At 55.9% G+C, this 16,873-nt stretch overlaps 1 protein-coding gene across 15 annotated transcripts in view; it reads right to left on the reverse strand.

The window, feature by feature from the left end:
• The window catches only part of NCOR2 (nuclear receptor corepressor 2), a 250,101-nt gene extending 237,746 nt beyond the window's left edge, over positions 1-12,355 (reverse strand). For 9 of the 15 annotated variants that reach the window (XM_008005159.3, XM_008005177.3, XM_008005176.3 and 6 more), the window contains exon 1: positions 12,090-12,354. The gene's annotated coding sequence lies outside the window, so the exon portion shown is untranslated. Of the gene's footprint in view, positions 1-12,089 lie in introns of all 15 variants that reach the window. The other 6 variants (XM_073021213.1, XM_073021215.1, XM_037995295.2 and 3 more) reach the window with 1 other exon arrangement.
• Positions 12,356-16,873: the final 4,518 nt, after the last annotated feature.

Genomic DNA, 16,873 nt, shown 5'->3' on the forward strand with positions numbered 1-16,873 from the left:
CAATGATATCACCACTCTGTGCCTCAGTGTCCCCATCTGTAAACAGGGAAACTAACAGTTCTGGCCACACCGGGTTATTGTGAAGCTTAGATGAGCTCACCCAGGTGGTGCCAAGCGAGCTTGCCTGCATCCTGCCAGCTAAGGGCCCTCTCTGGAGCACCCTCACCTCTGCCCCTCCCTGCTCAGACACCAGACAGCAATGCTGGGGCAGGGGGCACCCCTGCACCAGGACACGTGCAGAAGCAGCAGCTCTCTCTACTGTACCCTCCAGTGTGTGCACAGCTTACAAAGCCCAGGGAGCCCGAGCAAGTGGCAGGCACGGGGGCATCCCAACCGAGCCCCAGGACACAGTGGTGACAATGTCCACAGGATGTGTACATGCACGGGTGTCATCGCCATAGCAGTCCCAAGTGTCCACTCCCCTACGCACCGGGGACTGCAGTTACCCCCATTCTACAGATGCAGAAACAGAGCACAAAGTGACAGAAAGGACTACCCTGAAGAAACGCAGAGCGGCCCCCTACTGTTTCCAGAGTTCGCTGAGGTCTCCTATCTTGGCCGAGGTCTCCTATCTTGCCAAACAGCGGAGAAGTCTTGCTGGCCCTGGGAATCCGCCCAGAAAGCTTGCAGTGGGTTTGGACCCCCCAGAACTTGGTTCCTTGGGGAGAGGAGCAAGGGCCAGGAAGGATCCGCCTCGGGCCACCCATCCATGGGAACTTGGGTTTAAAGTCCTCCCTGGTCCCTGGGGTCGCCTGGTTGTGATGCCTCAACTTCCTCCAAAAATTGGCAAAGGGAACACCCACACGGCAAACTGAAAACAGTAAGCGCTAGCCCAGCCCACTCGGAAGGCTTCTCTGTGCTCCCAGCGCCAGGCAATAAGCACCTTCATGTAGGACCTCACAAAATGCTCAAGACAACCTCGAGAAACGAGGAATCTGATTATGCCAATTTTATGGATGGTGAAATGGAGGCATGAACGCTGAATTAGCCAAAACCTGGTTCTTCCACACCCTGGCCACTCTGGGCCTCTCTGTGGGCTTACGTTCACCCGTGGAGCTCAGGGGCCAAGTGCAGTGCTAGCAAGGGGTGGTCACAGCCACCAAGGGAGGGACAGAGAGGGAACGGCCACAGACTCAGTGACCTGGAGGCTCTGCGGGAGCAGAAGGGGGCCACAGGCAAGGGAGGGTACAGGTGTTAGGCACAGGGATGAATGGATGGATGACCTGGGACCCCCGACGGGCACCAGGGCACGAGGTGAGGACATGCCCAGCCACAGCCCAGCACTCAACACATCCACGAGGCACCCACGATGTGCCCAGCACTGCTCTAGAACCTGGGAGACAGGCAGACATCCCCACCTTTGTGGAACGTCCATTCTCACAGGGATGACAGACAACAGCAAGATGACAAACATGTGAAACCATCATCAGAAGACGGCACAATGGGAAACAAGCAAGGGAGGGAGGGGAGAGGGTGCAATTTTCAATATGAAAATATCAGGCCAGGCGTGGTGGCTCACGCCCATAATCCCAGCGCTTTGGGAGGCCAAGGCAGGTGGATCACCTGAGGCAGGTGGATCACCTACTAAAAATACAAAAATGAGCCCTGCGTGGTGGTGTGCGCCTATAATCCCAGTTACTCAGGAGGCTGAGGAAGGAGAATTGCTTTAACTCAGGAGGCAGAGGTTGCAGTGTGCGGAGATCACGCCACGGCACTCCAGTCTGGGCAACAGAGCAAGACTCTGTCTCAAAAAACAAACAAACAAGCAAACAAAACATTCAAGAAAAATGTCAAAGGAATGAGATAAGGTCTGCGGATACTGGGAAAGAGTGCTCCGGCAAGGCGAGTGCAAAGGCCCCGCGGCAGAAGCTGCCTGGTGCATTTCAGGAGAAACAGCGAGGCCGGTGTGGCTGAAACAGAGTGGGCAAGGGGAGCAGACTGCAGAGGACAGGCCACGCGGGGGCAGAGGGCAGAGCCTCAAGGCCCAGTTAGGGAATCGGCTTTCGGAGCGGCAGCGGGACCGTCCTGCCCTGGGTTTTCCTGCCCTGGATTTTCCAGGCCTTTCCCTGGCTGCCGCGTGGGGTATGGGTCTCAGGGTGACCAGTGAAGAGCCAGTTGTGCTGGGAGCTGTGTTCGCTTCTAGAACTGCTATAAACAAAGCCCCACACACCGGGGACTTAAAACAACGCACTGTTACTTTCTCCCAGTCCGGGAGGCCAGAGGTTCAGAATCAAGGTGTTGGCAGGGTGGCTCCTTCCGGAGGCTCCGTGGGGGCGTGTCCCGAGCCTTCTTCCCAGCGGTCCCTGACACTTCTTGGTGTCCAGCCACATCGCTCCAGTCTCTGCCTCCATTGTCGCACAGCCTTCTCCTCTGTGTCTTTTGTCCTCTTATAAGGACACAGGCCACTGGATTTAGGGCCCAGCCTGCTCCAGGATGACCTCTTCCTAATTAAACGCATCCACAAAGACTTTGTTTCCAAATAAGGTCACAGCCTGAGGTTCCGGGAGGAACATGAATGGGTGGGAAGGTGGCAGGGGCACTGTCCAACACCATGCAGCAGCCTAGGCCAGGGCACGAAAGTGACAGAGGATGCGAAATGGTTAAAAAATATCCAGGAGGGTGGCAGATGGCGTGGGTGGGTGGCGTGGCAGGTTAAAGCAGGTGTCTCCCAACTTCTCCCGCGTGCCTTCCTCCCCTGGTTTACCCAGCAGTGGGCATCACCCAAGAGCCACCGCCACACAGAATCCCTCCCAAATTCTGACCCTGTGGACCTGGCCAAGCCCCCAGGACCCTGGAAAGGCCCCTGACTCCTGCCAGGCTCCAGAGGGCGACATCCCCTGCAGGCCCCCATATTGATAGGCCTGGCCCAGCCTAGAGCTGCATCCTGCCCCCACCCCACCCCGCAGGCTCTCCTCTTTAGCCTCAGGAGCAGGGCTGGCACCAGGCAGGTTCCCATGGTCACAGAGACGCTGTAGCCACACTGGGGCCCGTGCTCCCTGAGGGTCTCAGCAGGTACCGCAGAGTTCAGTGTGAGGACAAACAGAGTCCTTCGAGGCCCTCCCCTGTGGGTCTGGCCTCTGGGACTAATGACTTAAGAGCATCCCCAGACAGATCCCCTGGGTCACAAAGAAAAATCAACTGCCCCACCCACCCCGCCTCAGACCTGGCCCGATGTTTCCCCAGCCCCACCATAGAATTGTGGGGAGCGGGCCAGGGAAGGCCACAGGTGGGCAGAGAGGGGGCGTACAGACCTCCCTGCCAGTAAGAAAGATTCTGATTTTTGTTCAAGAAATGGAGGGAAGCCCTGCAGGCTGATGAGGTCAAGTCACTCTAGCTGCTGTGGCTGCACTGGGCTGCCTGCAGAGAGGGGACTGTGGGTACAAGATGTCAGCCAGAGAGCAGGCAGGAGGCGACTGCAGTCCCAGGTGGGCCGTCGAGAGGGGGCTGGGACCACGTCCCTCACTCCAGGAGGATGCCCAGAACAGGGGCCTGGGGGCTGCGGGGGTTAATGGTCCACTTCTGCATAGGTGGGATCCAAGGTCCCTTTGGGACATCCCTGAGCAATGGCAAGGAGACTGCTGGGTCCACCTCCCTGACCCTGGGGTCAGTGCCGTGGGCCCATGAGTGACAGACAGGAAGGAGCGGGGGCACGACACGGTCTGCAGGGACAACCGCACCCCAACGGACCCCTGAATGCCTTTCACTTCACAGCCTGTGAGGCCATGTGTCACTCATCACCCCATTTCACCGCTATGCAAACTGAGGAACTCTGCATGGAGCCTTTGTTATTGTCCAAGGCCAGGTCACTGAGACCTGTAAGTCCCTCCAGGTCCACTCATCAGCCCTAAAATGCAAACACAGGCCACGGAAAATCAAGTGAACCCTGGGAGACAAGAGACGGAGAAGGCCTCCGGACCCCAGAAGAGACTGACCCCCAAGAGCTGCCCAGCCCGCATGCACACACACACAGACATGTGCAGGCCAGTGGTGACTTGTCACCTAGGTCTGGTCCAAGTCCACCTCCAACAGCCCACCCTTTGACTTACCTTCCCCCCCACTTCCTTTCCAGATGCAAAGAAAGGTCAGCAGGAGAAAGCGGGGGGCCTGAAGCATCAGCCACAAATCCGGGTTGGAACCAGATGGCCCAGAGGTCCCTTGGCTTCAGACACATTTGCAATATTGCCTCCTGAGGTCTCTGGGTACCACAGTGCTGAGCCCCTCACCTCCAGGGCATTCCCTCAGGTCAAGCAGTTCTCAAGGCCCCCATGGGCTCTCAAATGGAACGTCTTTCACCATCCAAGTCACTCACTGTCATCTTCCCAACTCGGACCCTAAAACCGTGCTCAGTTCTCACCCAGGGTCTGACCTTGGTTAAGACACTCCACAGCACCAGCCTTTGGTTTCCTCCTATGGAATGTTGGTGCAGGGGATGGTGCATGAAAGCATCTTGCAAAGTGTTTTCTTTTGCTTTGCTCCTGCCTGACCCATTCTGCCCCTCAAGAACTGAGGCACTTTCAGGAATGTGTAAGGTAAGATAAAAATCAAAAAGCATGGTTGGGGAAAAGGGAAAAAAACGAGAGATAAACAAATCCAAAATCAGGATGAAGTAGATAAAGCCAAAACATAAACCAGTGACTGCAGAAGGCAGGCTGCAAATTTGGCTCTGAGCTTCCTAGTAGCCAAAGCAAAGAGGGAAACAAGATGGATTACAGCTTTGGAAAATTGTGAAAACGATGCCGTGCCACAGAGTAGGTGCTACAGCAACTATATACCACTCTAAAGAAGGCATTACAGTCTCAGTCATCATTTAAGAGGTCAAAAATTGTGCCAAAAATCAGGCCAACTGCTTGCTGCCTTAACCATCCCCCTTGTCCTATTGCATTCTACAAGAGCAAATTATAACCATGAGCATCAGCGTAACTCAGCAAGAACAGTAGCCTAGGCTAGGAGGAGGGGTTTTAGGGCCTACTTGGAATGACCTTCAAACTCACACCCCTCTCTGGGCCATAGTTTCCTCAACAGGGAAACCATGCAAGGCTACACTGAGGTTCAAAACAATGAGGTAGTATATTAGGGATCGGCAAACATCTTCTGTAAAGAGCCAGAGAGTCAATATTTTAGGCTCTATAGGCCTTCCAGCCTCTGTCACAACTACTCAACTTTGTAAACGTTGTACCCAAAAGCAGCCACAGACAACATGTAAATGAGTAAGCGTGGCTGCGTTCCAACAAAACTTTATTTATGGACACCAAAATTTGCATTTCATATGATTTCACATGTCATAAAATATTATTCTTCTTTCGACTTTTTTCAACCATTAAAAAATGGAGAAACCGTTCTCAGCTTGTGCACCATTTAGAAACAGGCGGCAGGCTGGCCGGATCTGGCCCAAGGGCCATAGTTTGCCAACTCTTGCTTTCTACGTTCCACAGTCGGCTCCGAGACATAGTATCACATAGGATGTGACTATGACGGCGAAAATCAGACCTGAATATATGGCGTGATACCACTTGCGTGTTTGTTTTTAAAGGGAACGCACACATACAGTCCATTTAAGGCCGACATATGCCGAGAGCATCTCGGAGGAAACTCAGGCGCTGGAAGCTGTGACTGCCTTGGGGAACAGAAACCGGGAGGCCAGGAACCGAGGGAGACTTCTACGCAATGTGTTAATTTTCTTTTTTACAAGTCAATGCATTTTCTTTCATTTAAAAAATAAGCTTTTATAAAGCCCAAAGCAACTGGCAGAGTTTTGAATGCATTAGTTTTTGTTTTTCTACATTCTTCCAAAGAAGTATAAAAAGCAACATTATCCCCAAAAATGTTAATCAAAGAAGTCCATGATGTATTAACTTGTATCACAAAAAAATAAGTATGATCCTACTTAGAGAAAGCAGGTGGGTATCTTCTGTAGGTACCTGCTCCTGCAGACAAGATACCAACAAGGGTGGCCGGGGGATCGTCGCTGCTAACCTAGGATTCCTCTGGGTGCAGCTGGGTCAGCCCCCACGAACCTGCACAAAGCTTTTTCCACATGAGCTCAGCACCGGGAGGTAAGAATTGCCCACACTTCACAGCGACCTGGAGCTGTCTCCTGCGCTCAAGGAGTGACAGCTAAGGAAGGATGTAGGAAGACAGCTCCATATAGTAGGAGTCACTATGGCCACACTGCCCAATAGGGTCAGTGGCCACCAGCCACAAGAGGCTACTCAAATTTATTAAAAACTAAAATTTCATCCCCTGGTTGTGGCACTGGCCTCACTTCAAGCTGTGACTGCCTTGGGGGAACAGAAACCAGGAGGGCTGGAATGGAAGGAGACTCCCCCAACACCTTTGGGCAGTTTTAATGCCCAATGCCCTACATGGTTCTTGGTTATGGTACTGGCATATCTAGAACATTCTCACCACGGCAAAGTTCTATTGGACTGCGCTACCCCAGAGGCTAGTGGGAGAGGAGGAGGGGGAAGAGAGTGAGACGTGGGAAGAGGAAGGGGACAGACGGCAGAGGAGAACGGACTAGCCCAGAAAGGACTGCTGAAAGGGGAAGACCCTCCAGGATGGCACCATGCAGAGAAAACACGCATGAAAAGGGAAAAAAACCAGGCCGGTCTCAGTGGCTCATGCCTGGAATCCCAGTGCTTTGGGAGGCTGAGGCAGGAGGATCACTTGAGCCCAGGAGTTCAAGACCAGCCTGGGCAACATAGAGAGACCCCACCTTTATAAAAAATTTTAAAATTAGCCAGGCATGTTGGTGCACACCGGTCATCTCAGCTACTTGGGAGGCTGAGGCGGGAGGTTCATTTGAGCCTAGGAGTTCATGGCTGCAACGAGCTGTGACCGTACCACTGCACTCCAGCCTGGGTGACAGAGCAAGACCCTACCTCAAAAAAGGTTGGGGTGCAGGTGGGGCATTGGGGAAGGAATCAGACACGAAGAGCCCAGGCCCTGCTCTGAAACACAGAATATGACTTCACCCAACCCTGTGCCTTCGGGTTAAGTAGCCATTAGCCAGAGCCACAGGTGGCTATTTAAATTTAAGTAAATTAAAATTAAATAAAATGGCCAGTTCAGCTACTCAGTGGCAGGGACCCACTTTTCAAGGGCTCCTGAGTGACAGACACCTAGTGGCTAAAGCACGGGACAGTGCAGCCGCATCATCTCCCATCACCGCAGTAGTTCCCAGACAGCCCGTCTCAGGCTACCGTCTAAGGCTGGCATTATTTTCTTTCCCTCCCTTTTAAGAATCAGGAAACCAAGGCCACGAGGTCAGAGGCTTCACTCAAGTTCTTAATAAATGGCAGCACGATTCGAACCCTGCTCCTTTCTTCAGTAACCAGGAGCAGAGGGGAAGCTCAGCCCTCCCCCAGGAGGCCTTTCCAGTCCTCCCCACAGCCTTCGCCCACTCTCCAGGCTGCCCATGACCTCGAAGCACTCCAAGTGCCTTACAGACACTAAGTGATTAAAGACTAATGGAAAACCTCAACCTTCAAGGGCAGAGAGAGGGAGCTGAGCACATTTGTGAAACACCAACGACCAACGGGAGAGGAGGCCACCATCTCCAAAGGGCAACACGCTGAAGCCTGGGGCTCTGGAAAAGAGACGGGTCCATTAGAGGATCCTTCCCAGCAGCTTTTAACAGGGAGGAATGGGTGATATCGGAGCAGCCTGTAGGTGAGGACCTGGGTTCACACAACAAATTCTATAGCAAGTTTTTGCTCTCCAAAGGATGAGCCAAAATGAACACAGCAGTTCCTGCGACACACAGGAGCTCATTTTATCTCACAACCATAAAGTCAGAAGCAGCAACAACATCCCCATTTGAGAGAGGAGCAAACTAAGGCTCACAATAGGTAAGTAACTCATTCACAGTTGGAAGCTGCAGAGCTGAGCAGCAAACCCAATATTCATGCCCTTTGCCCCTGAAGGCTCTCCGCTATGGCACAGCTGGCCAGTAATGTGCCCATTTTGCAGATGAGGGCCCCTAAACCCTGAGAGCAAGGGGCACTCCCCTGGACCCACTGCTTGTAAATGGCCAAGCTGGAACTTGCAATGCTAAATCGGCGGCTCCCTGGGATGGCAGATGAAACACTCCCAGATTGTCCTCTAGTATCTGTTTAGGACAATTCTTTCTAGATTTATAAACTGAAAGCTCCTTCCTCAATCAAGGCTAGTCGGAGCCAAGTGGGTAGGGCAGTGTGGAAGTGCCCAGGCTCAAAAGCCTCACTCTGCTCTAAAATAGACATGATAATAACAATGATGCTAAGTTCATTCATCATAAGCACAGGTCCCCTCCACTGTGCAACCTCGGGCGAGCCTGGACCTGTGCCCTCATCTGTAAAATGGGAATGAAGCCGCCATCCGCTCCAGGGCCTCGCTGAGCAGAAGCCCTCCGGCTACACAGTACCCCAGGGTGACGCCCAGGCCTACGGGCACTCCAGGCCACAGAGCTCTGCTGCTGCAGCTTTCTGGAGCACCATGCTAAATAATTCAAAACCATGTTTTCATTTCAAAATAAACACAGCAGTGTCGCCAAGGCGAATGCCAAATTTGCATGAATGTTTAGGATAAAATGAGACCTCAAAGAAATGCCAGGCCCTATCCTTCTCCCCAAACCCTGGGGAGAACGAGTTCTCAGTCTCCTGCCCACCATGGGACAAAGATCCGTAGGTGCTGCTCCAAGAAGAATCATCATTTCTTTCTTCATATCGTCTATGGCAGCTCTGCAAAGCAGGCCCGCAGTAAATTCCTGCTGCACTAACATGACTGTGAATAATCCCGGGTCTTAATTCATAGTTCCACATCCATGCTGTGTGACCTTGGGCAAGGCACTTAACCTCTCTGTGCCTCAAGTTCACCATCTATAAAATAAGATAATAAAAGCACCAACTCATAGAGGGGTTATGAAGAGTAAACAAGTGGATTTGTGTAGAGCACAGTCCCTGGCACACAGTAGGTGTTGGTGCTTATTACTAGTATATGATTCATAGCCTTTTCCAGCATGGAGGCTGAGAGTTTGCCAGATGGGTTGTAAAGTCAGTTCCCTGGCTCCAAGCTCCCTCAAAAGATGCCCAGCTGGCCTTTCCCAAGCATCACTTCCCTGGGGACCCCACGCACCCACCTAGGGACACAGACCTTCTGTCACCCTTGGCCTGGGCCTAAAAAACCTGGCTCTCCCCAGGCAGCAACCCAAGCTTGGGACCCTCCTTGCCCCTCCCCTGGGCACCCCGGGCAGGAGTTCCCAGCGCCCACCGGCAGTTCCCCAGTCTCAGAAGTGTCACCTGGGGAGGCTGCTGTTTAGTGTTTGAGATCTGAAGAGGAAACACAGAAGGGAAAACACACACACACAAATAAAACTCTCAACCCCCCACCACGGTCAGAGGCAGCATTTGTGGGGCTTTTCAGTTCAGACAGCGTCGGGAGGAAAGGCTGACAGCCTGTCTCCTCTGCCTTAAAATCTCCCTTCCTACAGACAGGACCCCAGGAGAACCCTCTGGCTGGGTTCTGCGTAGGTACCACCCCCGCCTCCCATCTCAGAGTGAAGCACCAACTTCTCCACCTACACTCTCAGACGGGGGTTGGGAACACAGAACTATGAATGCGCCCCCTCTCAGCCAGGGGGAAACTGGGCCAGGCAGCCTCCACACCTAGTATGAATGGCAGACGCTGGGGGCCAGGACTCCTGGGGCCGCCTTCCAACTCCCTTGGTGGATGTCTGCACTGCCAGCGCCCCCTGCCCCCCACCCGCAGGCCCGGAGAACAATCAAGCCCTCCCCAGCCCAGGGCTTCCATGCAGTAAATTCGTGTTTGCAGAGCTCTGGGAAATCTTTAGGAGGTGGCATGAGTATTATTAATTGGGGAAAAAGAACAGATTATGCCAAATAAATCCTTCCCACGTAACCAAACCCTATCCGAGAGGGGGAGGGGGAGCGCGCAGCCCCAGGAGGGGTCTCCATTCCTCACCAGGGCCTGACAGCCACATTACCATTTACATGGATTTATCAATAGTATTGATCCCTAGCAGCGTAAATAGCTCAGTGGGAAGAGGCCAGGGCTGGGGCCCGCTGTGCTCCCGCCCCCATGTCTGGGCACCGGCACCACAGATTCCCCCGGCACCCGCTGGCGGTGGCAGCAGTGAATTTCCAAGCAGGGACATGGCAGGCGGCTCAGGGAAGCCAGACAGGGCCTGGGATGCCCTCGCAGCCGCGCTGCCGACTCGCCAGTTACCGCTGGCTCCACCCCCCACCCTCCCCCCACCCCCAGCTCTACTGGGCCTGTCTCAGTCTTTGCATCTGTTCGATGGGTGGGGGCACCTGCCCTTCTCCATCCTCTCCAGACAAGCAGAGGGGGGTGGGAAAAGGCCCCCTCCCTCCCCCAGATCTCCCCAGTGTCCACCCCCAGGCAAAGGTAAGGTGGCCCCTTTTCACAGGGCTTCCAGAGCACGTTGGATTAAAGGCCAAATCTTATAACCCAGGAATAATAACACCGACACAGCAGTCATAGTAACACATACAAGTACCAAGGGATTCTTATGGCCAGATGGTCAGCTCTCACAACCACCCTGTGAACTCAGTACCATTTTGACCCTCATTTTGCAGATGGGAAACCTGACAGGCACAGAGAGGTTAAGTATCTGTCCAGGGACACACTGCCAGGAAAGTGGCAAAAGTCAGATTCAAATCCAAGGAGCTGAGGTGCAGAGTGGGCCATCCCACCTCACTGCTGCTTCCCATGACTCGGCCCCTCCTCAGCACTCCCAAGAGGCCACCCACGAGGTACACAGAGGGCCGCTGATATCAAAGCTGCCGCAGGGACCCAGACCTGGCTGAAAAGGGGCAAAGTGAAGGCCACCGGTAACACATCTCAAAGCGCCCAGAACTCCCCCACCCAGCCCACAGGGTCCTCCCTTTCTCCCCTCCTCCCCTCTTCCCTTCCTCCAAATCTGCAAAAAGGAAAAAAAAAATAATAATCATAATAAAACCAGTTCTCACCAACGGGGGAGAGGAGGAGGGGGAGGAAGGGAGGAGGCTGAGCCGACAGAACAGATCCGCCCCCGCTGCCTGCACCAGACCCTCGCAGAGCCGGAGCGCGCGACAGGCGGCGGGAGGACACTCGCTTCCAAAAAAATAAACCTACAATGTAAAAATAACGCCGGGCGCCCCACGCTAATTGGGCCCGGGCGACAGCAGCTCCCAGGTAGAGCGTGTCTCTCCCTCCCGCCCGCCGTGCCCTCCCACCCTCGGCTTGCTCCTCCCGCAAGTGTCTGGGGCGGGGAGGGCGCACCCCACGGGTGCCCTCACTCCCCGCAGGCCTATGAGGAAGCTGCCCTCAACACAAGGGCCTGGGGCTTCCCAGTCCTGCCCAAGTGGGATCAGCTCTGAATTCCAACTTCGCAAAGTAGTGGCATCCCAAGTATCCGCACAGCCTGGGGGAGGGACCAGGAGGCGGCCCAATGAGGCGTCACCAGCCACGGGAGGCAGGCCCAGACACCAGGAACACCGGCCCGCGGGGGAGGGGGACCAGGAGCACCTCTCCCAAGGGACCCCGCCCAGCGCCCCGTGGCCCCACGCCCAGGAGGGACAAGGCTGGCTCTCCCCCTCGGCTGGTGGGAGACCCCCATGCGCCCCTCCACAACAGCCAGGCCAGGGAGCTAGGGGGCCATCTGCAAGGGCTTTCAAACCCGCGCTGCCCAATGGAAAATAAGGCGCAGTGTCGCCCCCCCAGGTCCGGGGCTGCACCGGGGACAAGGGACGCTTGGCAGCCAAGTACCCAGAGCCGGCGCACACGGTGGGGGGGCCACTCTCTGCATTTCCAGCGCGCCCCCCGCCCACCCCAACGCCACTTCCCTCCTTCCCGCCCCCTCGCTGGGGAGCTGGAGTTCCCCTAAGTTCCCCGGCGCCCCCGAGCACGCGGGCCGCAGTGTCGGCGGGGCGCCTCGCTCCCCAGCAGGCCACCCCCCGAGAGCGCCAACTCGGGAGTGCAGGGGACCCGCCAACTCAGCCGCGTGCGCCGCCTGATCCTCCCCGGATCCCCCGGAAGCGCGCCCCGCGCCTCCCCCCCGCCCTCCGCGGGGACCCTCGGCCCCAACTCACCTCGCGGAGGTGGCAGCGGCGGCGCCCGGGCTTGGGGCGCGCTCGGGCCGCCGGGGCGCTCAGGCAAGTGGCGGTGCCGATCGGGCTGGGGGCGCGCAGCAGGCCCGGCCTCGGGTCGGGACGCGATCCTCCCGCCGCCGCCTCTTAGGGCGCCGGCCCTGGGTCCCCGGCCCGCAAGTTGGCGCGCATCGCGGAGCGCAGGGCGCGGGCGCAGGGCGCAGGGCTCGGGCGGGGCGCGGGCGGACGCGGGGCTCCGGTGCGGCCCGGCCTGCCCGCGGCTCCGCGCTCCCCGGCGGCCGCGGCGGCGGTGGCGGCGGCGGCGGCGGCGGGAGGGGGAGGAGGGGGCGGGGCGGGAGCCCGGGAGGCTGTGGCTCGGCCTCCCTGCTCCCGGCTCCCCGCCCGCAGCGACGCGCCCCGGCCCGGCCCCCTCTGGCTCCTTAAAGGGCCCGCGCCGCCCCTCCAGGCCCTGCGCGTCCCCACTCGCGCGCCCACGCCGCCACACACACAGACACGCACGCACACACTTGGGCGCGACGCCGAGTTTCTTTTTGGCAGCTCCCCGAGGAGGAAGGAGGGGGGAAGCGCCTCCCAGCCTGCCCCTCCCTCTTCTCCTGCGGGCCCGCGGGCCCTCCTCCTCCTCCCCAGCGCCAGTACCTCCGGAATCGCGTTTCACCTATTAAATTATAACTCTAGAGTGGCCGCTGGATGGGGAGGGGGCGCGCAGGGAGGGCCCCACACAGGGCCTTTTAGGAGCAAGCACGGTGGGGCACTTGGGGATGGGAGCGGACAGTAGTGCACAGAGCCCTCTCCAGGCAGGAACACGCTGGGCGGACCCAGCCCGGGTGAACACACTGCAGACTCACCACCCACCACGGACCTGAGATGTCAGATCTCACACAGACAAATACTGGGACACCCACGCGAGTTCACAGCACCCCCGAGGGCACAGACGCTAGAATGCCAGTTTCCTGAGGGCAGAGATCTATTTTGTTCACTGCCCTATCGCAGTAGGGACCCACGAATGTGTTGTTGAGTGAACTCCCACTTGGGGACATTCAGGGACACAAATGCAGAGACAATGCAACGAGCCTGTGTCCCCCACCCCCCCCCCCCACACACACACAAACAGACACACACTTCCCAGAGCGTGCCCCTGGGAGCCACACATGCCCGGCCTGCACAAGCATGCAGTCACAGCCGGCACACATGTGCTCGCTCCCCCACGCACAGGCAGACACTCTGCTCTAGCAGGAACCTGGCCCCGCTGGCCGCCCTGACAACCCAGTGTCCTCACTTACCCCCTCCTCCCACCCCCTCCAGGTTTGCCCTCTCCAACCAGGGGAGATCTCTTTGAACAGCAGAGGGCACTGGGAGCCCCGGGCCTGGAGCCTCCCTCCCTTCCTTCTCTTCTGCTTTCTCCTAAGATGCTGGAGAGTTTGAATTTTTTTTTTTTTTTTTCAGTTCAACTTTCCTTTTTTGGAGTGACGTCTCAGCAGATTCAGTTCTGCCATCTGGCAACATCTGAGAACCCCCAGGGAGAGCGGAGAATGGCTGCGGTGAGGAGGCAGCCGCGCGGTTTCCAGAGGCCGGCGCGCCTCCCGCCTCCACCAGGATGCTGGGGTTGCCGGGCTCCCCTGCAGCCAGATCCCTGTCTGCCCCCTCGGGCTTTTAGTTATGGAATTTTGGGGAGCTGGAAGGGGCCTCTGGGGCTGACAATGTCTGGAAAAAGGGAAGTGGGTGTGGAGGGGAGCAGTCTGCAGACTGAAACAGGAGGGGTCACAGGTCAGTGTCCACCCCCTCCTTGTTTTGGCCCCACCAGCTCCAGTTCTGCCCAGCCAGTTCGTCCAAATCCACAGGCAAAAAGCTGGAGCCACAGAAGGAAGGCCTGACCCCCCCGCCCACTTCCCCCACCAAGGGTCTGGAAGAGGGAAGCCAGGCAGGGGAGCTACTCTGCCAGCCCCAGGCCGCCTGGCAGCCCTCCTGTCACTGAAAACCCTCTGTGAATTTGCATTTCCATGAGATTCAACTCTATTTGAAGCTGGAGGTGGGGCGTTTGGGGTGTCTTCAGGGGTTCTCCCAGCTTCTGCCTCTCAAGGGCTCTCTGAAGACATAGAAGCGGGGCAAGTAGGGGGTCTGTCAGCTTTGTAATGTCCCAAGTGTCACCTGAAAACCCCACACAGGAAGCCTGATCAACTCAAGCGCCAGTGTGCTCTGGCCTGACCATGTCACAGATGGCAAGACTGAGGCCAGGAGAAGGGGCGGCATTTGTCCGGAAAGGGATTGGCCCTTTCCTGTCTGCTCCTGTTTCCTGGCTGTGGGTTGGGTTATTAATCTCACCCTCCCAGACGGCGGGGAGCAACACTAGCACTGAGCAAGCACTTACCGTGAGGGAAGCAAGGGTCCTGGTCACAAGTAGGGAAATGGGCCTGGAGAGGTGAAGAACCTGACTTGCCAGCCTCCAGCAGCAGCCCGTGATTCCAAATGAGTGCTGGGAATCTGCACTTTGGGGAGGTCTCAGCGGAGCCTGCCCCCTCCCCCAATCACAGACTGGTATCCTAGTTTGCTACTCTGTTTGCTACTGGGCTCTGAGTGACAGTCCATGAGCAACTAATGGGAACAGTAGCTTTAAAAAATGGCCAAAGAACACTGCACACAAACAGCCTCCCCGGGGGCCCCCTGGACTGTGAGTTAGTAACGGTAACAGCTAAGAGCTTCCCAAACATCTCAATTGCCTTTGTGAGTAAAAGACTTTCAAGGTACCTATTTTACAAGAGGGGAGACGGAGGCTGAGTTAGGAAGTCACCATGGACACTGAGAAGCATGTTGTATGTGTCGCAGGCCAGGCTGCAGCTGGCTGGAGCATGCTGTATACATCCAGGGGGCTCCTGTCCAGTTGGCGCCAAATTCCGCCCCTTGGGCTTTGTCTCTACATTCTCCCATCCAATCATTCAACCATTCCTTCCTAAAGACTCCCTGCAATCATTCAACCATTCCTTTCTAAGTACTTGGCAAAATAGTCCAGCTCATCCCCGCCTCAACACCTTTGCACTTGCTGTGCCATCTGCCTGAGACTGTCATCTTCGGTCTTCAGGTCCCAGCTCCTTAGAGAGTCCCTTGCAGCGGGGCACAGTGGCTCATGCCTGTAATCTCAGCACTTTGGGGGACCGAGGCGGGTGGATCACCTGAGGTCCTTGGCATATTTTAGGATCAAGCCATTGGTTCCTCTGGGTAGATGGGACTCCCAGGAGCTTGAGGTGGCAGTGAGCTGTGATTACACCGTTGCACTCCAGCCTGGATGACAGAGCAAGACCCTGTCTCTAAAATATGTTTCATTTGGGCCAGGCGCAGTGGTTCACGGCTGTAATCCCAGCACTTTGGGAGGCTGAGGTGGGCGAATCACCTGATGTCGGGAGTTTGAGACCAGTCTGGCCAACATGGTGCAACCCCATCTCTACTAAAAGTACAAAAATTAGCCGGGTGTGGTGATGCATACCTGTAATCCCATCTACTCGGGAGGCTGAGACAGGAGAATTGCTTGAACCCAGGAGGCGGAGGTTGCAGTGAGCCAAGATCATGCCACTGCACTCCAGGCTGGGCAACAGAGTTGCCATCAAACAAAAAAAAAAAAAAAGTTGTATTTGTTAGCCTGATACCCAAGAGATGCCCATTCAGGCTAATCAAGTTCACATGGTCAATCATGGTATCAGATCAAATTCCAGCCACTCCTGGAAAAAATTCCCCACCTTCAAGGCAGGCCTAGAGGAACAAGGCATCTATAGGATCAGGACTCAAGCTGGGGGACACGGTGCCCTGAGCAACTTTGACGCTGGCTACCCCAAGAGCCCTGAACTGACCGCTGGATCGTACCCAAGGGGCCTATGTCACACTATCTATCAGTAACAACCCAGAAGACACCCAAATGAGCATTCCTGGGGCCAAGCCTCACATGCACACCTAGAACTGTGTCCGTGTAGAAAAATCTTACCTATATTTTTCTTACTTTTGACGTACTTTGAAGCAGAAGTTGCAAACTGGACGGATCACCTGAGGTCAGGAGTTCAAGCCCAGCCTGGCAAACATAGCAAAAACTTGTCTCTACTAAAAATACAAAAATTACCCGGGCATGGTGGTGCATACCTGTAATCCCAGCTACTCAGGAGGGTGAGGCAGGAGAATGGCTTGAACCTGGGAGGTGGAGCTTGCAGTAAGCCGATATCATGCTACTGCCCTCCAGCCTGGGCAACAGAGCGAGACTCCATCCCCCCAAAAAAATAGAAAGAAAGAGAGAAAAAAAGAAAAGCCCACAGGACCTGGCAGAACAACCAGCCCAGAACTGGAGGAGAGGGTGAGATACGCCCGGGCAGGGCCCTTGGCACACCCTGCACCTGTCCCAAGGCATTTTTATCTTATTTTTTAGAGACAGGGTCTCACTCTGTCACCCAGGCTGGAGTACAATGGCATGATCACAGCTCACGGCAACCTCGAGCTCCTGGACTCAAGTGATCCTCCTGCCTTGGCCTCCCAAAGTGTTGGGATTAGGCTCAGCCACCCTTCTTTAAAACACAACAGCCACCAAACCAAATACTAAATGCCTCCTGCAGGGAAGCGGGTGGACAATCAGCTGGAGCAGGCCTGTTTGTGACCCCTGCAAAGCGTTAGTTCTCCAAGCCAGTTTTCCACTCAGCTGTGGGTGGTTCCCACCCAACATGGAAGGATCGGTAGGGGTGGGAAGTTAGAACCTTCCTCAATTGTAAAGGGACCCTCTTCCAAAGATGTAGGCAGGA

Source organism: Chlorocebus sabaeus, chromosome 11 (assembly GCF_047675955.1).
Source record: "Chlorocebus sabaeus isolate Y175 chromosome 11, mChlSab1.0.hap1, whole genome shotgun sequence".
NCBI classification, from domain to species: Eukaryota; Metazoa; Chordata; class Mammalia; order Primates; family Cercopithecidae; genus Chlorocebus; species Chlorocebus sabaeus.